The sequence below is a fragment of the Callorhinchus milii genome, unplaced genomic scaffold (genome assembly GCF_018977255.1).
Source record: "Callorhinchus milii isolate IMCB2004 unplaced genomic scaffold, IMCB_Cmil_1.0 Scaffold14, whole genome shotgun sequence".
Classification (NCBI taxonomy): domain Eukaryota; kingdom Metazoa; phylum Chordata; class Chondrichthyes; order Chimaeriformes; family Callorhinchidae; genus Callorhinchus; species Callorhinchus milii.
The window spans coordinates 3567165-3593603 of record NW_024704755.1 but is presented as its reverse complement, the minus strand read 5'-3'; the positions used below and the strand labels follow the sequence as shown (position 1 = coordinate 3593603).

General features: G+C 41.4%; 1 protein-coding gene across 1 annotated transcript in view; it reads left to right on the top strand.

The window, feature by feature from the left end:
* cdh13 (cadherin 13, H-cadherin (heart)) overlaps positions 1–26439 on the top strand; it is a 245349-nt gene that overhangs the window by 46941 nt on the left and 171969 nt on the right. The gene's annotated exons all lie outside the window — the stretch shown is intronic.

Below are 26439 nucleotides of genomic sequence, written 5' to 3'. Positions count from 1 at the left end.
ATTTTGACGCTCTTCAGAATTTGGTGTTTGTACGAAAGCCTGAACTATACCAAGCCACTTTTATCTGAAGTGATTGTTTTCTTTATTAATGAAAAATTCAGTGAAGTTTTAAGCCAATAAATATGAAGCAGTCTACATACCATATGTGTTGCATGGATAAAGGATTTAAAACCATAAGCATCAAAGGTTCAAGCTATATATAATTGGAGAAATCTAACATTAAGATGCACACAGAAGGAATAGATAGCTAACAAAACTTTATCAGGGAAAATTGAAGGCTTCTGTAATCCCCCTGGGAGCTTTGCAATGATGTGCTTAATAATTATGCACTGCTTGCTTTATTTTCCAATCTGTGTATTGTCTTGTGATGCTTTCTAAAATTTATTATGGCACTAATGTTCCATCGTGACCATACAAATGCACTTGGGAGTTAGGTACCACTTGCAACATGTTAATTGGACTGTATTAATCACTTTTATTTTTCACATGTGTATGTTGGGGGGGGGTTTGGATATTTTTAATTTGACCATAAATCATGCGGCCCACATGAAAAATGAACGCAATTACTCGTGAGCATTATATGATGTGCCACGAATATTTAATTGAAGCAAAGTTGCTGGATGTTTCAGGTGTCAAAAACATGGAAACCTAAAGGAAAAGGGTGTGTTCTTTTCGTTTACCGATTCCTGGTCTTGAAACATAATAAAATAATAATAATAGTAATCCGTGCATTTGTTATAGCACTTTATTATGTTGTTGAGACGTCTCAAAGCTTCACAGAATATATTGTAAAGTGATTTGACTATATTTTGTAGGCGAGATGTGGCAGCCAATTGTGCACACCAAAATCCCACAAACATGGATTGTGTGGCCAAATTATTTTTTTTAAAAGGATTATTATTCCCTGAAAGCGATCTGCCAAGTGACTAACAACTGGGATCCTACTTGCTGCTAGGTAAACAGAGGCATGTGAAGTAAGGAAACTTGCTTAAGGTTTCGCTCCACCCGGGAATATAATCAGTATTAATTGTGCATCATCTTTGATTTTACATTATTCCAATGTGAGATCATTTCATTCATACTTTTTATCCCCGCATCGTGTGTTACACAAACCTGGAAACAGTTGTAATACAAGCTTTTAGGACCTACTTTATTGCCAGTAGCTTGAATTTTACATTCCCATCTCCGGACTTCCAAGAGTTTCTTCATTTAAGTTTAAGCAGATATTGAGTGTTGTAGTGACGAAGGAAACTAAGCCAATATAAAGTGTGTTTGTTGCATCTGATAAGTATGAGTGTGGACAATGAGAGATGATCTTCCTAACAGCTGATCTAAATCTACATAATCCATTTTAAGTCTGTCCAAAAATCTATTTCATTCTATGTATTTTTGTCTACAGTTCATTCTTGGCCTTCATCACATTCTGTGTTATTAAGATTGGGGTGGAGGGCATTTCTTCATGTAAAATGCTCTGATACAATGAAAGCTTTTACATGAAAACAGGATTACATTATTCACCTTGCTGGGTAAGCGGTGGAAGTATAAAAGAATCGCAGTATGCAATAACTCTTTAGGAAACAACTCCAGTGCTTTTGAGATTTGGCTGGTGCTGGGAGAGTGTGAACACTTAGCGAAAGACAATTTCCCCAACTGTGTGGGCCATGTAGCTTGAACTCAATACTGCCTCTACCCTGTAATTTATAAAGGCTAAAACACAGTGAAAGATTTGACACAATTGCCATTTACAAGCACTTGAACGACTCAACTTGAGTTATAAAAATAACTCAGAAAGGTAATTGGTAAACCATTTTCTTTGCGCAGGTTGTTAGCCAGGTCTGAATGCCAGGTCAGCTTTGTTGAAGAAAATTTGTTTCTGAGTTGAATTTATTTTCTTTGATGTGCAACCCACTGGCGCATATTTTCGTATGTAGGAAAGACTATGAAGTCAAACTTGGAGTTCCAGAAATCTAGCGACAGCTACAATCAAGGTTTTTAGTGCTCATTTTACAAGTTGAATGAAAAATGGTTCATGTTCATTTGAAGATGCACGTCAGTTGAAACGTAAAAGTTCACCCACAAAACATAGAGTTACTCCACTTTACAGTATATCCTGTGAAGTGCATTAGATGTCCTCCTGACATGAAATGAAATCCTATCCCGATGAGGAAAGGCAAAGTATCTCAATTGTATGGCTAAGGAGATAATGAATAACTCTGATCTAGATCTCTGGGTGTTGAGTGTTATCTGAGTAGATAATTATTTGGGGAGGACACGTTTGCAGAGCTTTGGAAAGAGAGCAGGGGAATGGGATTGATTTGGATAGCTCCTTTAAAAGAGCAGGCACAAACACGATGGACCGAATGGCCTCCTTCTGTGCTGTATAATTCTATGATTCTACGAAAAGTGCTTGTGTTTGGTCAACTGACTGTGGTGAGGCGTGTGGAAACCCATCACTGTGCTTTTACCATCTCCAAAGCAAACCCAGCTCCAGAAATTTAAAATACTGGAGGGCAAGGATAAAAATAAGCTGAAGTATATAATGTTAACTTGAACTTTGATTGCAGAACTGGAGAACATAAAAGTAGAGTGCCTTAAGCCAGACTAGAGATTAGAGGCTAAAACTCACCTCGGGTCAGTAAAACTCCCATCAAAAGCAAAGTAGCTAATTAAATATTTGACGAAGCACTATTCTGGTCATGTTGGGGCAATGGGACTATCGCCTGTGGAATGTGACAGGACAGATTTGAATCATATCAGATTGTGCTGTGTGAACACTGGTTTTCTGAGGTTTTCCTCCCCCTTCCGCATTTACATTTGGGGTGAGAGAGGGCACACTTAAGAACATAAGAATTTGCTCGGCGAAAGAAGACCAAGTTACATCCAATTCGACTTCCACCATCCTGGCAGTCGTGTTGTGTCCCAAACTATACACTGTATCCTGAGATATTATTTCCTAACAGAAATCTCTCTTGATTTTTTCCAGTAGTGTGTTTGGCTTGTTCTTAGGCTGGATTAAATTATTGCCAATAGATTGAATGGAATGATCAGTGCTGCAGATCAACAATGGTGGTGATGGTGGTTTGGGCAGAGGAAATCTTTGGTTGGGGCAATTTAATTAACTTGGATCCAAGATGTCTTGACTGAACAAATTTAGACAGGTTTGGTTATCAAGGCTGAGTAACTGCTTAGCCATATTGGCTTTTCCCTTAGACAGATGGGCCCAGAATACTAAATATGGTGGTGAGACAATGCCAGCAGCCTAAGTACTGCTATTATAATCGCTGATTACTCCAATGCTGTTTCCATGATGCTCATTAAAGAGACTTGATGGTTTTGCTCACTGAACATAGGTTGCATTATAAACCTATCAACAAACAAACACCCTTCTATTTGCATGTCAAAGCTCATCTATAATCTTCAAGGTAATGCACAATTAGTTAAAACAAGAAGGTAACACCTTAGAAATAAGCCGTCATGTTCGTTCACTTGCGCACATCAGAAGACTGTATTTTGAGGTTATCGTGTTTGTTTTCCCACCTTTCTATACTTTTTTCTATTGAATTTCTGTAATAAATAATTAAGGTATATGTTGACTCAGTGCCAACAGTCTGCCAGTCTGACTAATTTTCTTCTTAGTGTGTTTGCAATATTGTTCAAGTGAAGCATTTCTAAGTTGCCAATACACAGATCATTGATTAACCAATGTGCTCTCTATTGCTTTTACACGAAATTGACGTAAAAATCCATTCAAAAGACATCGTACTATTGATTAGCGTGGGACTCAAGTGACCCGATTGGAGATTTTGAGACGTACTTCAAAGGATATTCCTTGGTGCATAAATCTTGTGTTGGAGTTCCATCATTGCCTGCTACATGTGCACAGGCCATGTTGATGTGATTATGAACATTGTCACAATGTAGATGCACTTCAACAATGTTCACAATCATACCAGGTTTGAATCATGTAGCAAAGGCTACCGTTTACAAGTAGAATAGAGCAAAAATATACCCTAGCCTTAAAAATAGAGGTTTAGATTTCTGACCTAACAGTGTAATTGGCGAGAGGCCTGAATGGATAGGGAGGAGATCAACAACATGCATTTATATAGCGCTCCTCACACAGGGTAGAGTCCCACAGCATTTCTGGGACGTTTCGAGAAAATAGCAAAAAACGATTTACTAATTGCTGATGTTAATGAGAATCGACTAATTGCCAAATGAGCGGAACAACTTCCAATACCATTTTTGTTTACTCATCCCGGAACTTAGGAAACTATTGCAGCAAGCCAAGAACAACAAGTTGCATTTATATACAACGATCTTCACACTGGGCAGCGTCTCAAAGTGCTTGAATATAACAGCATTTATTGCCCATCACTGGTTGCCCTGAGAAGCGGGTAAAAGACCTCTCACACGGTCGTGACATTTATATTATGTCATCTCTTTTTCTCCCTCTGAATAATAGGTGTTTTTTTTTATATTTTCCTTGGGATTTGGCATTGCCTGTAGGTTTCAGTAAAATGATGTATGGAACGCACCGTTTCTTTAAGGACTAGTCTGCAGCGTTCTGACTCAATATGCACAGGGCACTGGGAAAAAAAAATGCATGCAATATTCTCAATGCCCTGTGAATCACATGGTTGGATAATAGACATATGAATTCATTGTGTGCTTTCTGGCTCACCATCTGTGAAGAGTTAGTGACGGTTTCACCCATATGATCCCATCAGGGAAATTAATGGTGGGGGATGAAGCATAGAAGGAAAAGTATGTCCAAGATGGCTCAAACTCAAATAGCCTGTTGGAAAAGCGGAATATAATTTGATTGTGAATAAAAATTATTGTCATTTCCACGACGGCTTCATTTTTCAAACTTTTACTTGGCAGACGGGAAAGCAGTTCGGATTCACATCGTCACAGTTGGTATGTTTGACAATTTGGTGTGTATGGTATTGCACAGGTGTCTGTTCTTCTCAGTCAGTAGCAGTGTCATCTCCTGAAAGATGACAAGTCTACGTTGTGGATTCAGTAGAGCTTTAGATATTAAGTCATATGTCTGATATGTCCTGCACCTTTCAGGTTCTAAAGAGCTTATAGACAATGGTTAGATCGATTATAGAGCTGACCCCCAGTCCTATTTGCTGTCTTATTTACAGACACACTGTTCTGATCCCAGTGTTGTTTGATTTGCTTTTGCCTGAGTTAAAACCTACCTCCTCGACTGCGCTTACAGTCATCTTCCACCTTTTCCATCCCCTTTGATGCCAAGTTAGCAGTGTCAAACATTTTGAGACATCCTCCTGACAAGGAACTATATCAATGTATGTTGTAGTGTGAAAGGTGAGCTTCGCCAGACATGGCTGGAACACTGAATTGGACATTTGTTTTGCGGTGGGGGGGGAATAAAATCAAAGAACTGTCAGGTAAAAATAGTGCCCCTATGTGTAATTTCCTGACAATGATGATTGCCATTGAGGTTGGCTATGGGATAACACTTGGACCGGACCTCGTGGAAGGATTTGAGGAACAAGCAACATAAAAAGGTCAAAATGAGAACATAATTATTCAAAATCAAAAATTCCGAAGCTTAACTAATGCATTTGAATATGCAATGCTGCACAATATTTTCTAAATATAATGTTCTGTGAATTTCTAATCTCTCGTTTACCGTTACAAAATAATTGAATGGATCACTGAATTCATTTTGTATGATCTCAGTTTTCTTTGGAGTGCGTTTTACTTTTGTTTCAGGGCGAGATTGCTACCCTAGTCATGAATTATATAAACAATTAGAAATATTATTGTAAAAAGTCCTACAAGCTTATTATTTTTACAGGAAAAAAAAACACATTGCATCAAATACATTTTGATATTAATATACAGCTCCTCAGTTAGTCACAAGCTGAGCATTGCAAAATGTTATTAGATTTCCATTAATGTAATGTGTTAGTGAGTCATTTAATAAAGGAATGCCTGAGATACTTAATGTAGATTATTTTAGAGGAGCGATTTTAACTACAAACAGCAATCTCTTTCATTGAAGCTCAGCAACATCAGTGTGAAGAAATCACAAGGTAAGTCTAATTTCTTCAAAGTTAATTCCTGCCTAATACCCTTTAAGCAAGTGATGATAATCCTGGTAATATATTCATCAAACTACATTTTAAATGCAAGCCACAATGGAACCAAGAAGGATAGATTGATCCTGGAATCAATTGTATTGCTGTCTTTATGGAATGAAACGCAAGAAAAGGCTTTGCTTTTTAATGACATTTATTCTTTATACATTAGCAATTTTGCTTTAGTTTTATGTTGTTACTGTTATGATTGCTTAGCCCTTTACGTTCTGACATGTTTTATTACTCTGCAGTGTGTCGGCAATGCATTGAGACTCTTAAATAATCAATTTGAGCTGCAATAGGAAGTGAGAGGAGATAGGTTTGCACCTTTGATGTCCATTCTGACTTCAGGATCCTGATATCTTCTGAGCAACAGCAACAACAAATTACATTTGTATAGCGGCTTTCACTTCGGGAGGATGTCCCAAGGTGCTGGACAGTCAAGGATTTGAACCCGAGCTGGGGGTTGGAATCCGGAGGGTTGGAGGGCAAGGAGAGTGGGGAATAGGAGGGTGACTGAAGGCCAGGTCGAAAAGGAGGGTCTTGAGATGGGCCTTGAAAGAGGCAAGGAAGGGGGCGAGACAGAAGGATTGTCGGACGGAGTTTCAAAGGGTGGGGGTGGAAAGGCTGATGGCTCGACCATCGATGGTCTTGTACTGGGTTAGCTGAGAACAGCCGTTAAGGGAACGAAAATCAGTCACAAAGCTACAATTTGTTCACTGAAATTATATTCCTCCAGGTACAATTTCAGCACAAAACTCATAATGATTCGGGCAACCGCCCCTTTGGTGAATGCACAGTTTGTTCATTGAAATGATGCTCCCGTACATATAAAATTTAGCAGAAAAATCGCAGTGATTAGGGCATCTGTTCTCTGTACTTTATGCATTTTGCTCTTGCCCAGAAGATCAGTGTGACTGTGACATTAACTGTTTCCTCTTCTCTGCTGGCTGGCTGTGTGTGTGTGTGCGTAAAAACAAACCGTTCAGCTCACAGATTTACTACGCAGTGAGTTCCTTGATCAGGGTGCACGGCAGCTTGCGAGAGTCGTGAGGCGTTTGCATTCAGTGGGAAATGAAAAGAATACACACTCCAACAACAATAACAACAAATTAATTTTATATAGCGCCTTTCACGTCAGCATTGATGTGGAGTTTTTTTTAATCAAAGAGCAAAGTGAAATTTGCCAGGCACCTAGATCATGTATTAGCTGTGTTGCGATTGTAATATGCCCATGATTTATATGTGCTCCAGAGATTTCTTGACGATGAGCTTGGCAGTGCATCTTCCAGGCATCAGTAGGCAATGTAGCACCAAGACTTCAGAGCCTCAGGATCAAATGTATTAGAAGTGAAATCACCTGTCACCACCCTGGTAAACGTGCCCAAAACTAGCATTGAAAAGGCCAAGTTCATTGCCTTTTTGGACAGATTTGTACAACAGGAACACGCACAGTCAGGCGTTTACTGAATTTGGAGTTAATTGAGTTGCAAATCAATATAAATCAGATTTTTTTTAACGATTTATTTGTTTGCCGAGACCTTTAGGGCTTCTGTGTTTTGTACTTTAATATTTTTTCTGGTGCACATGGGAGCTTCCTGAGTGACCAACATCCTTTGTGCTGCACTCTGTGTGGCAGCATTGACGCTGAGTGGGAGCTGAGTGGGACTAAAGTGCCACTTTGTGCGTTTTTCGCTGCTCTTTCCTGTGTCGCTTGGTTATGATTCTCGCTTGGTGGGAAGCGACTTCAAACCATTGAAGCAAGGCTGATGGATTTTAAATTGAAATCATTCTGTACCCATTACTGGGAGGCATTCGATTTCTGGTAGCCTAGAGGAGGTTGGGCAAATGGACATCAAAGTCCCAATTTATTCAGAATTGGCAAGGTTTTAGGTTCAGCTTTTGAATCTTAACTATGGCCCCCTGAAAACACACCTGAATCACACCTGAATATTTTTATCTTAAGATGAAGATTGACGAACTCAAACCTTCTTTCTGCTTGAGTCAATTCTGTTTTTAGCATCAACGCAGGATAAATTTTCTTGCTCTGCCACAGGGAAAGTTGACCTGATCTCACTCCCTTTCCTGAGAGAGTTTGGAAAGCTTTGCTCACATCATGGGGAAGGATGGGGAGAGGTCTGTTCTTGTTTACATTATTCTTGAAGAAGTGGGATGGAGTTTATCTGCAGAAGAGATTTTCATTAACATTTTAAAGAGAGGGGTAAAGTAAATGGATGTTATTGGGAGACTGATTCTCCACTACACTCATAGAGCCAGATGGGGAACTGTGCATTTACTGTGACAACTGTGTTTTGATGTACATAGAGGAGTCCACAGATGAAGGCATCAAACTTCCAAGGCAGATGATTATTACAAAAGGTATTAAGGGATATCTTATTGCAAAAGGTAATAACGGATATGGGGTTAAGGCAAGGTTAGGTTATTAGTTGGAGTTAGATTAGAAGATCAGCCATGATTGAATGGCGCGGGCTCGAAGGGTCGAATGGCCTACTCCTGCTCCTACATGTTATGTTATGACGATGACGACGACAACAACAACTTGCATTTATATAGTGCCCCTCACACAGGGTCCCAGAGTCCCTGACAGCAGCGGAGCACAATGCTGAGCCAGGGGTAGGGGGAAGGTGAACGTATAGCATCACGACGTGTACGGTAATGTCAAGTGGCTTCCAAAAGGAGAGACTACTTGGTGTGTGGGGTGGCACATTACCTACCACGTTTGTTTTCTTAACATGCACTTCATTTCAAATGTATTCTCATTTTGCCAAGCACTTTGAGAGTTTTTTTTTGTGTGAAACACAAATGTAAATTTGTTTCTTTTTTGGATCAATACAATAAATTTTAAATCCTCCTAATCCTTGGAATTTCCTGCCTCAATCCCTCCACCTCGCCTCCTCTCTAATCTATCTTTAAATCCCACCTGAAGACCTACCTCTTTGACCACATGAATGGTCACCTCCCCTTCCCCTTTTCCTTTGCTCAGCATCCAACCCAACTCCTGTACCACTCGCAGAGACTCCACCCTATGTGAAAGCCAAGTTGTTGTTGTTGACAACTAGTGAAGGCTGATTGTCTTTTTCCCCATTGATGGGTGTGCATTTATTACCTGTCCCACACAGGCATTCATGTGTGTGATATCCCTCAGCAACACTGTCAGAAACAGTTGAGAGTTTCCAATCTTATTTTTACACGTCTGCCAAAAGTGTCAGGTCTTCAACTGGCACGTTCAGATAACTCATAATTTTCTTTCGCTTGCTAAAAGCTGATTGCTTTGAAAGTGACTCGCTCCTTTCTTTATTCCTGCCAGTTAACACTGCTTGATAATGCTGTCACTAGGGTGGAAGCTGGTGTCAGTTAAAACCTTTTTTGCAGGTGGCTTCAACCTGCAGTTAGAGAGAAATCTTTGGATTTTCTCCAAGTGATGCCATGTACTAAGCTTTCTGTGTTATTTCAAAGTGAGTGAATTATATAACAGGCGTGCGATGGAGTTTACCGGTCCCAGAACACAGGATATTACTGAAAGCTGCACATGAAATGTATGAGAGCTCTCGTCTCCTCATTGAACATAGGAAAATCTTAAACATATTGAACCATTTTGATGAAACATTGGCCTGAAATAGATGCCTAATCTTGAAATCAGAATATTCTACTTTTTAAATGATCCACTATTGCATTGTCCCCATTGTTGGTGCTTTTGATTCCCAGATCATTCGGCCAATTCCCAACCAAAGTGGTTACTCTCCTTGCACCTGTACATCACCAGGTACTGTTTTGGACATGTCCTTGATGAATACAGCAACAATTTGCATTTATACAGCACCCCTCTCGCAGAATAGAGTCCCAGAGCCCTTGAATACATAGAATATAGCATCCAGCTCAAACAGGAGTTGACCATTGGTGCATTTAACCTGCTGTCCAAGTTCCCAATGCTCCTTCGAAGCACTGATCTTGTTGAATTCGTGAATTTTGGTTTGTAGGCAGGTGTGGTAGCCAATTTGCGCACGGCAATGCCCCGCAAACTGCCCACGAGGTGAGTGACCAATCTGTCAATGCGACTGAAATAGTTTCCTATAAACAGAGAAGGTTCATTTATTTTTCTTGCTTTTTATGATCTTTTATTGCCCTGGGACACTGACACTCTCTTCCAGCGCGCCCTGCAGAGTGGTATCTTGCATCTTTTTGTATTTTCGGGTGTATGATCGTACACTTTCAGAAAGAGTGCGGATCAGCTCCTTCTGAAGCAGGTATCGCAGTGTGTGTTTGAAAAGCCACGCTTTCCCTTTCAAATGGCATCAAGCGAGTCGCTGGACCTTGATGGAGAGATAGAATGTCGTTGACATTAGCTCCGAATGCCAGGTCTCTGCAGGCAAAAACGAACGGTTTATGATCTACTTCTCTCAACACCACACATCTGAGCATCACTCATCACTGAACTTTTGATTCTAAAACAATGCAGTGGAATCAGGCTGTTGAACGCTTTACAATTGCCGAACCTTGAAATTCCAAATGTACAACATTATCTACCAGCCCTTATCTGCTATCACCACCGAAAGTAGCTGAATGTGCAGCGTTTCCGAACCTGAATGCATTACAGGGCTAGAGAGGAGCCACATTGTTTTTCATGCTCTCCAAGAAGTACCATCCCCCTTATAACATTGATTCTGAATAACATTACTGTACAACAACAACAACTTGGATTTATATAGCGCCATCCATGCTGGAAGGCATCTCAGAGAGCTTCACAGTAACGGATCCCGAGGCCGAGCCAGGGGGAGGGGGGGAAGGTGGCCAAAGGTGCGGTCTGAAAGAAAGGTCTTCAGCAGAGACCTGAAAATAGGAAGAGAGGGAGTGAAGCAAAGGGAGTGAGGAAGGCAGTTCCAGAGCCTTGGGCGTAGTGGCTGAAGGCACGGCCGCCGAGGGTGGAGCAGAGGACTCGGGGGACAGGGAGGAGGCCAGACCCGGAGGAACAAAGGCAACGAGCACTGTTTTGAGGAGAGAGGAGGCCAGAGAGGTTGGGGGGGAGGGGGGGGCGGGTGCAGAGAAGTGCAGGGATTTGAAGACAAGGATGAGGATCTTGAAATCGATCCTCTCTGGGACAGGCAGCCAGTGCAGTCTGGCAAGGACTGGAGTAATCGACGAGCGGAATTTGGTGCGGGTGAGAATGCGGGTGGCAGAGTTTTGAATAATCTGGATTTTATGGATGGTAGTGGAGGGGAGACCGGTGAGGAGGGCGTTAGAATAGTCCAACCGAGAGGTGACAAAGGCATGGACCAGAGTTTCAGTGGCTTTCGGACAGAGGTATTGTCAGAGACGGGCGATGAGTCGGAGGTGGAAGAAAGATGTATCATGATAATAGGTTGGAACAATTATTTAAAGCTGGCTAGCATGAGGCACAGTGGGATTATCAAGTCAGTCGCTTTATAACAGGGTCGAACTGTATTTACATCAACTTTAAAGCCACTTAAAATGACTGGAGACCAAGCCAGACTGATGTAAACTCTGCTTGCTTCTCTAGTACCTCTGTTGTAGAAACACAGGATTGAATAATGGATTGAGTTGGGTATTGATTGGGTCCCAGTGCTGCTGAAGCGAATACTGGATACATGTGGGTGGCGGAACATTACAATAGAAAAGTGTTTTTGTATGTGTTTCTTGGAATCTTACAAATCCTATAAATCTGAAAGCTGCTAAAGCCTTATGGAGAGCCCTATCCTGTTTCAAATCCAGGAAATGAATGGCAAAAATCCAACTGTAGACAAAACCCACTCGTCCTACAGTGATCCGTGCAACCCAGGCCAACTTATATAATGGCATCTAAGAGGATAAAGCAGCATAATCACAGATCGGTAACGATAGGTGGAGATGGTACTTAGCTCTATTTTGAAATTGCAGATGGGAAAAATCTCTCCTTTTACTGTCAAACTCCACAGTGGGAGAAAGTCTTAAAATGGAGTTAAGTACTTGCAAGCAGAGCTATAAATATTTGATAAAATGTAGAGAGTGATGTTGAATATTGGAGCACTAGCATTTAGTGCCAGCGATTGAGACAAATACTGTTTTCCAGACTCGATTTTGATTTATTGCAGAGCTGGGAGACTGTACGTGCTAAGCCTTAGCTGGTAGGGGGGGGGGGGGGGGGGGGGGAGGTGTGTTGGCGGAGGAGAGGAGGTGGTGAGCACGGAATCTGAATGCTTGCTGCTCCCTTACCAAGAGGTGGACGCTGACTGCAGAGTAGATAGAAGACTTAGTGTTGGTCTCCCTGCAGCAAAGCAAAGACTAGGTGGCCCTGAAGATCAAGCCTAAATCTTTCACGTTGAGAGGATGTTTCAAAGGGCTTCTACAGGATTTACTGTAAACTGTACTGACGGTGTGTTTTGTAGGTGAACATATTTTGTATGGAAACGCAGGTTTCTCGGTTTCTAAAAAAAGAGAAGGCTTTGCAAAACAAAGACTAGGGGGACCTGAAGGTAAATCCTAAAGTCTATCCATAAGGGTGGATAGACGGACAAGTACCTGATAAGAACGTTTTAAAATAATTATAAGATTGCTAGAAGGAGAGAGAGAATTCTCATTTTTATAGCATGTCAAAAGGTCAATGAGCTAAAAAGCTTGCATCAGTTGATAAAATGCCAGAGGAATATCAACCTGAACAGGCAGGCAAAACACCCTGGTTTAACATCCAATGCAAAGAGCAGCAGCGCTCATCATTGTATCATCATTGTTAACCAATACAGCGCTCTCCTGGTGCTGTACTGGAGTGTCAGCCTCGACTATGTTCTTTAGTCCTGACTTGGAGTTTGAAAATTCCAACCTGATTTCTGACCTTGCAGCAACAACAACAAAATTACATTTCTATAGCACCTTCCACGTAAGTGCTACAGCAGAGCCCACCTGACACTTGTTCGTATCACAAATTGCAAAATCACTCTGTTTTGCACCCAGTTCATTATCCAAATCCTTTTAGAATTGATTTTTGCCTCTTTAGTTTCCCTGCTCCCGAGAGCCTCTTTCTTGCTCATTCAGCTTGTCATCAGCAGTTTGTGCAATAGTATCGGGTGTGTGTGCAGTTTGATAGCACAGGACTTGTTCACTGCAGGTGGGAGTGACGAATAAGTTACAGTGCGCTTTGAAAACCATTAAAGTTTAGAACTGATGACAACCTCAATCTGGATGACAAGTCTGCAACGGTCTCTAAGATGTGAACGATGAAACTTCTTGTTTACTAATTATCTAATTTCACTGCAGCTCCAATTTTTATGCGGCGCATAATTTTGTGAAGATCCTTTCAGAATATTTAAACTCCACTTCCTGCAAAGAATACTTTAGGGAAAAACACTTTTGAGTTTCTTGATTTGTTTTATAATGATTCTTACATTTGGCGTAGAGCCTTTGACACCGGGAGGACGTCTCAAAGCGCTTCCCACGATGTACTGCGAAGTGTAGTGACTGTGTGTTTCGTAGGCAGACGTGGCAGCTAACTTGTGTTCAGCGATGTCCCACAAAACAGCTGTGAGTGATCTTTTTGCCCCTACGTTGAATGATGAAATGGGACCATGTTATCCATTGTAAAAGGAAGATGTGAATGTGCAATCGGCTGCTGGAGAACTGGTGCCTGACTTGCATTGAATACTAAGGATTTGTTCAGATTCTCAGCTGAAGACAAAAGCATTGCTATCTGTGAGCTCCAAAATACTGAGCACGTTTGCCGGTTCTTGCTGTGTGCAAGTTAGCTGCCGTATTCACCCCACAAATTACACAGTCACTACACTTTACAGTTAAGCCTGTGAAGCCCATTGAAATGTCCTCTCAATGTGAAAGCTGCTTTATCAAAAGTAAGGATTATTTAATAATTAATCCTTACATTTGGTACTGAGTCCTTCAGGTCGGTTGGATGTCCCAAAGCGCTTCACAGGAATTACCGTAAAGTGCAGTGACTGTGTATTTTGAGGGTAAATGCGGCAGCTAACTTGCACATAGCAAGATCCTGCAAACAGTCATGAAGTGAACGACCAATTTAATTTGGGGATAGTTGACCAGGACTTTGGGAGGAACCTGTTGTGGGATTTTAAGTTATGACAGAATTTTTTTTAACAAATCTGTGGTGTGATATTCAACATTTTTTTTAAAAAGACACAATGGTCTTCTACTTATGATGAGGTGGAGTTTCGGGCGAGACAGAGACACGGATCAAATGGAACCAAAGCATGGCATCACCCAGTCTCAGGTGCTTTGGAAATGCCTGTAAAACAAAACGATCAATACCTTGCACTTAGTTTTGTAGCCATGGACCGTTTTTGTACACGGGTGCAAGATACGGCGCCTAAATAGTTCTTGCAGTTGAAGCAAAACATAATTGAACCTTAATATGTGCACAACATTCATCTTAAGAACCAGAACGGCACACACTGTGTAGCAACCGTTGGAGAGGAATAAATCCTGTTAAGCAGTCAGACTCTCCTGCTTTATTGCACATTATAACCAGTAATCAGACTTTCTGATGGGACCAACAAAAAGCTATAGCCAGCACTTCAGTGGATTTTATGAATAATTTATAAACCATGGAATGCAGCTTTGTATTGCACTTTCTTGAAACATATGAACCCGATGTAGTGTCAAGGATGGGAAGATTAAATTAAAAACTATTTAAGACAGACTCTACCAGTTTAACTGAATTAAATATAGATTTGTCGAGAGCACTCTTGCTGAATTGCCACAAAGTTGCACTGTAGTGTAACCATTACAAGGTTTCCTCCGACATGCTGTTAATACACTTGTTAATGCACTTCCTTGACAGCTATGGGATGGGCTGTTCAAACTCCTCATTTCTTATTCTCTGTCTCTACTCCTTAGCATTCCTTTGATATAGATTACACCGAACTGTGTCTTCCCACTGGAAGGGAATGCACTCACTGCAGAGGAATTCCGCAACCAATTTTGTTTTTCACTCGATTTTTGTCATATTAATCCTTGCGTTTGATAGAACCTTTCACGTCAGGAGGATGTCTCAAAGAGCTTTACAGGATTTACCGTATAGTGACTGAATTTGTAAGTGACTGCGGCAGCCAATTTGCACACAGAAATGTCTCCCAAGCAGCCGTGAAGTGAATACCCATTTTTTTGGTAATTGTGAGATTGGTGGACAGGAGACCGGGAGAAGCTTCCTAAATACAGAGATAAAGGGCAAACCATTCACTCCTGTCTGGATCTAAGAGATGCCTCAAAGTCTCCAAACTGCGCAAGTTGTACCTTCGTAGTTTGCAGAGACACTGAGATGTTGCTGAGGGAACTGGTATTCGTTTGTCTAGGATATCTGATGAGACCGATCACCGTACCGATGGCTTATGTCTGCCCTGTGGGGAATGCAACAGAGCATGTTTCCACTGAACGGGAAGCAGCTCAGCTATGATAGATTTGACGTGTGTGTTTGTGATGTTGGAACATCCTCCCGATGTGAAAGGCGCCATACAAATGTAACCTTATTGTTGTTGTCGTTGTTATATGTGTGTGCGTGTGTGTATGATATATGAAGCATATGCCATTGTTACCATCTGTTCTATGTATATTGTTTGTCTGCTATAGGCATTCATTCTCTCTTTGCATTGTTCGATTCAGTTTCTAACTTTTTGATGTAAAGTTATGGTTTAGATTTTGTGTGCTGCTTCACGTTCAGTCAGAATTGATCAGAGAGGAGTGTACTCGTTTTATTTATCAATCTTGAAGAGACAAAGAAGAGAGACTTTCATCCCCATCAGCTTGGGTGTGTTTGAATCCAGGAAGGAAAGGAAAAAAGGTATTTGTTGGACACCGCTCTGCCCCCTATCAATTTAACTGTGAAACATTTGACAAAAACTGCCTTTAGCTTGTAATTATGCCGGTGATCTCTCTCTCTAAGTCTATTGCATCTTATCATGACAGAAGGAATAAGGAGATTTCAACATCAATCTGCATAAAGCACATTGTCCTGGCTACAGTTTGAGATGCCTTAAAGCTTGCAATTCACTGAACTTATTAAAATTATGCAAAAATCTTAATCATTGATATTAATACGAGATCTACAGCATAGAACAGCATTGATGTAGAGAGCAGAATAGCAGGCATTCTGTTGGTAGTTATTGCAACAGGGAAAAAAAAGGAACCAATCCATTTTATTTTATATAATGTTTGCCCAGGAAATGAGAAATTAATTTGGCCTGAACGCATGAAAGATATCTTCTCATTGTCCTCTGTTTTCAAGCTTCACAGCTTCGAACAAATATTCATTATATAATAAATCAATAAGCATGTATGAGACATGAACCACAATTCCGAAGGATAATTGCCATGTGGGGGCTCGACACTACTTTGAAGTACGTGTCATTGTGTGAGGGACAGGCAAGACACGTCACCTTTTATTCTGCCTTTTGCGGTCGGTAAGAAGTTCAAATTGATTAATTTCCAAATCAGTAATATTGAATTGTGCCCTTGTGTGCAGTTGCCTCCAGTGACGGTGTAAAAGATTTTGCTGTTAGTTGTCAATGAACGCCGGTCTTATTTCCAGCAACGTGTTTCGTGATCACGTACAAAGTTTTGCAGCACGGAAACAGGTCACTCGGCCCAACCAGTCCGCGCCGGTGTTTGTACTCTACATGTGTCTCCTCCACCCATTCCTTACTCTCTCCCGCACCCTTCTATTCCCCTTTCTCTCCTGTGAAGGTCTAACTCCATCTTGAATGCATCTCTACTATCTGATTCAAGATCAGTCAACGCGAAGTATCATAATATAGCTGGGATAACTACTTTGTGGAGTCCTGTAGCTCAGTGGTTAGAGCACTCGCTTTGCAAGTGAGAGACGTGAGTTCAATTCCAGGCAGAGGGCGAAACCTTGGGCAAGTTTCCTTACTCCACACAGAGCCTAATAATACTCCCTCCAAAACCAAAAACAATAATAAATTGGTCATTTTCAATCTACGACTGTTTGTGGGACATTGCTGTGCGCAATTGGCTGCCGCGTTCGCCCACAAATATACAGTCAATTCACTTTACAGTGTGTTCTGTGAAGCGCTTTGGGACGTCCTCCCGACGTGAAAAGCGCTATATCAAATGCAGGGATTATTATTATTATTATAACTGATTTAAGCATTTGTTCACTTTTAAGAGTGAATGTTCTGTCTCTGAGCCCCACATCAGTACTTTGAACTCATAGTCTAGGCTGACACTCCTAATATAGTACTGGGGGAGCGTTGTATTTTTGAAGTTGCCGTCCTTCGGATGAGATGGTATTCTGAGCTCCAGTCTGCCTGCTCAGGTGAATCTTAAAGATCTCATGGTACTATTTGAAAGGAGAAGAGAGTTTCTCACAGTGTCCTGGCCAACATTCCCCAGACAAAATTGGTCATTCACTTCATGGCAGTCACCACACTTTGTAGTAAAATCCCGCGAAGGGCTTTGATGTGTGCTATCGATGTGAAAGGCACTACATCAAATGTAAGGATTGTTATTCACTCTCTTTATACAATCTCATAAATTTGAAAAGCCATTGGTGGTTATCATTTTTTTTGCCTACATTTTAACAATATTTTTCAATCATCAGAGTATGTAGGTCAGGACAAGGTTGGATCGATGCCTGTTTCTATGCCGTTGCTTTTTCTGCCCACTTTCAAATCCCCAGTTGAGTACTTTTAAGTAATCTGAAAGATTAGATATTGCATTAGATATTGACTCACTTTATCAATTCAATATGTCAAGGTTATGTACCCTTTTGGCTCTTTTACAATGTATTGACAATTTTATGAAAATATCTGCATGTATTGACTTTTAAAATTCTTCAATGTTCGCAAGTCACTAGAATTTTCACTCACTGAAAGCTTCCCAACAAGGAAACCCATCATCATCATCAAGAACAACAAAAACAACTTGCATTTACATAGCGCCCCTCACGTTGGGTAGCGCCCCAGAGCTCTTTATAGTGCCGGAGCACGACATCACCACATTTGCCCACACAATGCACAGTCACTCCGCTTTACAGTATATCCTGTGAAGCTCTTTGAGACGTCTCAATGACGTGATAAGGCGCTGTATCAAATGCAAGGATTATTATTATTATTATTAAGAGTATCCAAACCAGACTGAGAGTTCAGTGAGCGCATGCCACCCAAGAATGGAAATTTCTCTGTGCCTGGAACGTGATGTGTACTGTCTTGTTGGAGGGACGCACCCTGCTTACCAAATTACTGGCGTTTAACCAGCTAAAAATGCATAGCTTTATGCCGTCGTGAGCATTGTCTGGCAATCTCCTCGCTGCTTATCCAGCTAGGAATAGCTGCTAGTTTGTTCTCTGCTGTTGTTGTCTATAGCAGTATTGATGGCGATAGAAAAAGTTTCAGATAAAAATATTGTTTTCTCTTTTGTACTGTAGGTGACACAACATGATTAGTAACTTATGGACCTTTCCTCCAGAGCCAGCGGTCACCTATAGCTTGGTGGGGTGGAATATTTCACAGAAACCATGCAGCTAGCAACGGGGGAAATTACATCCATTTTTGGCTGATCAGATTTCTATTGGAATGGAAGAAAGTTTTGTTTCAAAGTCGGATTTGAAAATTCACTGGATAAAAAAAAAACCCTTTAGATTAATTCAACAGGACTTACTGGTGTGTATAAACCCCATAATGTGCCTCTTCTGTCAACGAATGGGGTCGACCACATGGGCCAAAGGCACGAAAAAGGCGGTTTGGGAGTGCATTTGCACCGCAAAAGACTTACAAATTGGTCTTTCATTCTGTGGCTGTTTGTGGGAAACTGCCATGTGCAAATGGGCTGCTGCGTTCGCCTACAAAATACACAGTCATTCTACTTTATAGTAAACCCTGTAAACTGCTTTGGAGATGTCTCCAGGACATGATATGGTGCTGTATTAAAAGCAACTGTTGTTATTGATAATTCAGCAGGTGACGTGACGTTGATGATTTAAAGCTTTTGCTCGTGATTGTAAGTGTGGTGTGTTACGGGACTAGGAAGATGGGATTCTTCAGTAAGCAGCCAGTAAGCATTAAAAGGAACAGCTTGTATAAGATTCCAGGGCCTGCTCTGCCTTATAAGGAGCTGTTTGCACCCGTGCGCTGTGTGAAGCAGGGATTAAAAAAAAAATCTGTTTATCGGGGTCGTTAAATCTGGCTGCAGTCAAGCTGGGGATCTGCAAGCTTTTGGGTAAACAAAGCAAAATAAGGTGGCTGTGTGTCGTTTTACTGCGGCAAATTCTCCAGGTTTCACAGACCCGTCGAGTTTAAATCGGGGTGTGCTTGTTCTACAGTCTCGCCCTGCGAGCTGCAAGCTGTTGTGAGGGCAATTGCTATTGATTGCAGCAGGTGGTGGCTGTTACCAGAACTGATGGATTCATGCACGCCACAGTTATGGGCAGAAGGCAATGCCTGAGCACAGCGTACAGATATAGCACTGAGAAATATTACACCACTGTATTGGATTGTGTTTGGCTTCACCTTCCAAATCTAGTCATCTTCAACGAAGCAGTTAAGTGGTGGTTTTCAGGCAGCCTCAATTGTTCCTGTCAGCTTTACTAATGGGAATCGTACGTAGCTTGTCGTTTGGTAACGAGGGAACACAAAGAAGCTGGGAATCTTTTTGGTCAAGTTATACTCTACTCAAGCCCCAGTTTTTTGAGCGGTGAAACCCTTTCAAAGATTGGATTTAAGCCTCTCTAATTCCAGGCTATATTGTCGGGCCGGGGTGAAATTGCTTTGAGCTATTAGCTTACGCCCACACACCACGCAGTCTCTGCACTTTACACTACACCTTGTGAAGTGCTTTGAGACGTCCTCCTGACATGAAAGGTACTTTACCAAATGCAAGGGGAGTTATCATTATTTCTGGACGCTCGAACATCTTTAATATTCTAAATAGAAAAGCCTTTCATTGTAAAGTGAACGTCCTCCATGAAAGTGTTCAGGAATGGGTTTCTTCCTAACATTAGAATGAACAAGTTGCACGGGACCCCTCCCAATGGATATTTTCTCAGGTTCAGAGCAACTTCAACTGGCAATTTTGCTGTGGGCTCTGAGAATTTAAACGATAGCACAGCTTGTTGGTTGAGTTTCGTTGCTTTCATAGTTTTTTTTTAACTCACATCCTTCCTACTATTCCATTTCCCGCCCCCGCCTCCCTGGAAAAGGTAATGGAAGGGATAATGTGAGTACTTTCGCCTTTACTGAACACTCTCACCTTCATCACAGTATCGCTGGGGTTGAAGCATGTATTGAGCTGTTAAGCGTTACAATCCTGCCCTCCACAACCCCCCCCTCGTTTCCTTAATTCTGTGTCATCTGAGTCAAACGTGAGAGGCTTGCGATCATGTTTCAGACTGGTATCTGACCTCTGTTGACCCTGAATTATACACCGAGCAAAGGGAGTTAGAGGCCACAAGCCAATTGTACTAAAATGACCTAAAATGACCGGCAAGGTAGGGAAACTAAGTATTTTAGGACATTAAAGTTATTTCATATTGTGCAATACGTGATCATTTCTTTAATCATGTTTCTTTAAGGCTTTGGCTACAAAGCTTTTTTTTGCCCTGTTGAGGACTAGGTACAGTATAACAGCTCTCTCCGAGTTTATTAGTGTATTTGTTGCCAGCTATTAGATCTCAATATAAATATTAGAGAGATTCTGGCACCAACTCTGTCTCTTCAGCTTCAGACCAAACACTGGTGACAGGCCTTCAGCTTCTCTGCCCCCACCCTTAGGAATTCCATTCCACAGTCCCTACACCTCACCCCCTTCCTTTGCCTCCTTTAAAGCCTATCTCAAGATCCTCCTCTTTGACCATGCCTTTGGTCACCCTCTTAACCCTGCCAACAACAACAACAAAATTACATTTATATAGCGCCTTTCACGTCGGGAGGATGTTCCAAGGCGCTGGACAGACAGAGTTGCGGACCCGAGCTGAGGGTCGGGGTGGGGGAGGGGGGAGGAAAGGGGGGGAAGCAGGGAGATCGAAAGCACGGTCAAAGAGGAGGGTCTTGAGGTTGGTCTTGAAGGTGGCGAGGGAGGGGACGAGACGGAGGGACTGTGGGATGGAATTCCAGAGGGTGAATGCAGAGTGGCGGAAGGCCCACCTGCCGATATTAGGGCGAGCAAGGCGGGGGACGTGAAGCAGGCCAGAGCCCGCTGAACGGAAGAAGCAAACAGGATGGTAGGGAGTTAGGAGGTCGGAGAGGTAGGGGGGAACAAAACCATGGAGTACTTTGAAGGTGAGGACCAGGATCTTGAACTGTATCCTCTATGTGATGGAAAGCCAGTGAAGTTGGGCAAGGATGGGGGTGATAGGGTCATGGAGTCTGGTGAGGGAGAGGACACGGGCTGCAGAGATCTGGATGATCTGCAACCTGTGGATGGAGGAGTTGGGGAGGCCGACAAGCAGTGAGTTTGCATAGTCGAGCCTCAATGTAATGAAGGCGTGTATGAGGGTTTCGGCGGCCTGCTGTGTGAGTCAGTGTTGAAGCTGGGCGACGTTGCAGAGGTGGGGGAAGGCAGAGCAAGTCATGGTGCCGAATGTGAGGTATAAAGGATAGTTAAGGGTTGAACAAGACCTTCCATCCCTCCTGATCCCCAATCCCAGCTCGGGTGCAAATCCTTGATGTTCAGCATCTTGGGATGTCCTCCCAACATGAAAGGCACTATAGAAATGTAATCTGTCGTTGGTCGTGAGTCTATGAAGACCTTCATCCTCTTTTGAGACTGTTAGAATGAATAACTAAAAATATTCCCTTCAGGGAAGTTGAGTTTCTCTGGGATTTAACTGGTTTCAAAGAGATGCACTGGAATAGTAAGTATTCCACTGTTCCTGGTTCAAAGCTATATTCTCCACAAAGAGAGCAATCACATCTTAGTATCTGGTTTCATATGTATTTGAATTATAGAACCATACAAAAATTCATAGCAAATTTTGATTTGAGCAAAGAAGGCCGTTCATCCCATTGTATCTGTGCTGGCTCTTTTAAAAAGTGATCCTGTCAGTCCCATTTACCTGCCTTTTCCCGATAAGCCTGTAGTTTACTCCTTTTGATAGAACCATAAAAGTCAATATATTTGTTTGCTTAACGTGCTGCTTTTATGAGTAAATCTATTGATGTGCACGAGTTCCTGTATGATTATTTCATGTTCTCTCTTTCGAATAAGCTCACTGCTCAAGTTATGTTTATATCTGCCTCTTGATCATAAAAAATCTGAATCGGTGAGCACTAAAGACATCAGTAGGATTTTACAATTCAATTTGTTACTACAGAGGGCTGCACTATTACCTTTTTTGTAACCAAATACAAGTCATCTGTGCTCCACTGTGCAGTCTGACCAGTTTTTCCAACCAATTCTTATCCTACCTTTTGGTTTGGCAGCTCTACCCAATGATACCAAGTCTATCTGTACTAATAGGTACTGAGTGACACTGTGGCAGATTATTACTGTCCTTTTAATGTGTGTGTGGATATGTTCTGTCCCAAAGTGACCGTGTAAATAATTCACTAATCAGCTGCATTGCTATTATTATTGTTATTATCCGTTAGCTGTAACTCTCCCCACCGTCCACACACCCCATCTCACAGTGTGCTAAGGCATGTCCAATGTGGTAAAACATTTTAACAGCTGATAATTCCCCTATTAATTATTCATATTTACATTGCACTAAATGTGTATTCGTAATTAGACCTATATATATATATTTAAAAGCCTGTCTTGTCATGATTTGCAAAGCTTTGTGAACTTGGAACCTAACTGTTGAACTTTCTTCTTCATCACGCCACCTCAGTGTCTAAAATAGCCTCAGCCGGATGGAATTGACCTCGTCTGATTGAATGGAGACCTCAATTCTCGTCGGTTGATTCACATGATTACACATTAGACACAAGGGTTTTTAATCGAGTCCTCATGGACCTTTTCCCCTATAGTCTTTGGCTTCCATCTCATCCTCCAGAACAGGGTGTCTGTGATTCTCTCGAGTACTCAGTGAGAGGGTGATGAGGCCCATATTTGCAATGAGCCAAGTGGGTCAGTGCTAATTAGGCCTCTGATGGGAAGTAGAATGCTTTGTTTCTTCAAGGCTGTGGCAATTGATGGCTCACTCGAGGCCTGACCAGTCCCATTATACCAGCGGCCGATCGACTGATTCATACGAGCCTCAGTGACGAAAGTGCCGATAATGACAGCTCCACTATTTAAGGGGGAAAACTCCAGGTGAAGCAAAAAAGCTATTGAGACGACTGTTTAAAAATGTCAGCTTTTCCTCCTGTCTCACTTAACAGTGGCGACACGAGGGGGGGTGGGGGGAGAGCTGCACGTTGGGTATAGCATTGGCAAGGTCATCGAAGCTAATAAAATTGCCGACGGTTTATTTTTAAACCGCGACCTTTTCAGTGCCATATGATTCCTCCAGTGGTGTTGGCCCAAATCTGCGCAGGCAGCTGTGGGTCCTTTCATTAAATGATGCAAAGTTACATATTCAGCATTGGAGGGCAGGTCATGTACTGTATGATAAAGGCTATCAGTGCTTTAAAGGTTAAATATTTGTTGCGTACACATTTCAAACATTGTTGTATATTAATAAACTAATGGTAGTCGAGCCATTTATTTATATTCCCCAACTCAAGTCATTCCTCCTGTACTGATATGAAATGCCTTTAGCTAACCTGTTGAGAATGTGTCTGGTAGTTAATAAAAAAAACTGCTTATCATTATTGAGTGCCTTGTGAATTGCATCTGAGGCATGGAGTTATACCCAGTCTTAGCCTGTGATGCTCACTTTGTCTTAAAACCTAGTAGTAATTTTTTTGCATCACAATTTAAAAAAAACTACTAATAATAACAACTTGGTCACTCAATCACGACTATTTGTGCGCAATTGGCTGCTGTGTTTCACACACAAAATATGCTGTCAAGTCACTTTACAGTGTATTCCGCGAAGGGCTTTGAGACATCTCAACGACCTGATAAGCTGCTGTATCGAATGCAAGGATGATTATTATTATTAATCTTTCTATGAGCTGCCTGGGTAATAGGACATTATCTAAAAGTTTCACATAACGAACAAAATATCGGATGGGGCGGGGGGAGATTCTCTCATCATTGGTGACTTAGCAGAGTTAGGTGGTTTTGAACTTACACTGTCTCATTATATGTTCACACCATCAAGGTCAATCCATTTAATGTCCATCAGAGAACTGCTCGCTGCCCACCAAGGTTGGTAGATTTATGGACTAATCTCCCAGGTTGATGTGCATTTTATATATGTTCAAAAGCTCAAAGGGGTTTCACACCTTCCCCCTTCGTTCCGCTGAAGTCCTGTGATCACTGCGGGAGTTTCATTTCATGCAGAACAGATTAGTCTCATTCCCCATGAAAATAGTCCTGCCTTTTGAAAATGCTTTGAAAAGAACCACATGTGCAGAAAATTCCACAAGTTGCCATGACTGAAACCCAGCTCCTTCAACATACACACACACACACATACATACATACACCTGGGTTGGGCTCAGCCACAGAATCCAACAGAGGACACTCAATCAGCAATTAAAATACATTTAGATTGCATTCGTTTTCAATCAACCACACAAAATTCAGCCTTCAGCCCTTCCACTGGAAAGAGTTGATACTCACTTAAAAACAAGACGACTAGACTGTTCTGCTATGAGGTAACCGTGCTGTACCAACAAGGAGCTCAAATGAGCCCCCAAAACATTTACTGGGGAGGGAGGGTTAAACAGGTAAGACCTATGTGATATTTATGTAGCACCCTTCACAGATGTAAAATGTCTTTGGAAGAAATTTTCTGGTGTTAAAAAGCTATAACCTTTGGATATTTGATCCTTATTGTAACTGTCCCTTGGATAGACATGTAGAAATATCTCTGAATGGTCCCAATCTTTGGTTAGCTTGTTGTGTGTGCGTGCGTGTGTGTATATGTGTGTGTGTAACGTCTACACATACTGTATTGAGTATCTTTGACAGACTGGTAAGTTATATGCTGAGCCCAGTCCCTGGTGAATTTCTGAAGATCTTTCTCCAATTTTGGAGTTGGGTTCATTTGACTTTTATGGGTTCACGTCTGAATCCAAATCCGATGTCTGTGGAAATTCAACCGTTCATCCCTGCTCGTTGCTCCAGATATAGTAGCACTCTATCTATTCCTCTGGCATTTCAATTACTTGTTCATTAATACAATAAGAAAACTCTATTGATCTGATGAACCTCTCCTGATGTATATTAAAAAAATTAGTTTTCCTTCTCCATATAAATGGTTCAGACTGACAAATACTGCTTTGCCCCCTCAGGCTATCCTTTTGTAGAATAAACTAAAGCATGCTTTTGGAATCAAAGACAGTAATGAAGTCCTATTGAACAGTGGGGCTTGGATGCTTTTATGTGGATTATACTGTCCAATAAAGTTCAAACAGTTTGAAGGTTAATCAATTCCTTTCACATGTTTATAATTTGGTGATTTACGCCTGATTAACGCACTTGTATTAATGATCTGTTTTATCTTTCTGGGTTCGTTTACGCAGAAGTCTCTGCAATCTTTCCTTTTCAATTTTTGTTTGTCTTAGCGAGTTATTGGCACACTGCGAGTCCGGGAATCACTTCAAATGCTTTCATCAAAGAAGAATTGCATTTTTGAACAAACAGACAAACAAATAAATATTCATCCTATACTTTGATGAAACACCTAAGAATATAAATCACTACCAAAAGCACACATTGTGCTCAATAACACAGGAATTACTTGGAACATAAACACAGGCACATAATTGATAAATAATGTATTGCAGCGTCTGAATATAAGAGCATAATTTTAGTATTATCCGTATAATTAGATCAAGAAAATTCATGAAATTTTGAAACTAGCTGAATGCTGATTTGAGCTTTCTTTAGTACTGAGCGTCAGGCATTCCAGACATGTTGACATACTTTAAATGTTTTTCTCCCTATGTTTTATTTTATTGGTTTATGAATTGCTGCCGAGTTTTGGCAGCTATGAACCATGTTTTTTATTTTAATTGTCAACCCAGTGGACTGAAGGCCAAAAAGCATGGATGTGCTTCCAACGAAAGGGATTACGATGAGAGCAAAAGCAAAGTATTAACTGCCATGCTTTGGGTGTGCAAAGCCTTTGTAGAAAGGCGTGCTATGTGAAGGTACTTGAGGAAAGACTGTTGATTTGAAGATCAGTGAAAATAACGTTAATCTTTCAAGGTGTTTAAAAAAAACCTTAAGGCAACTAACTGATCCAGGGAAATATTGGTTTACCCGGGCAGACTCG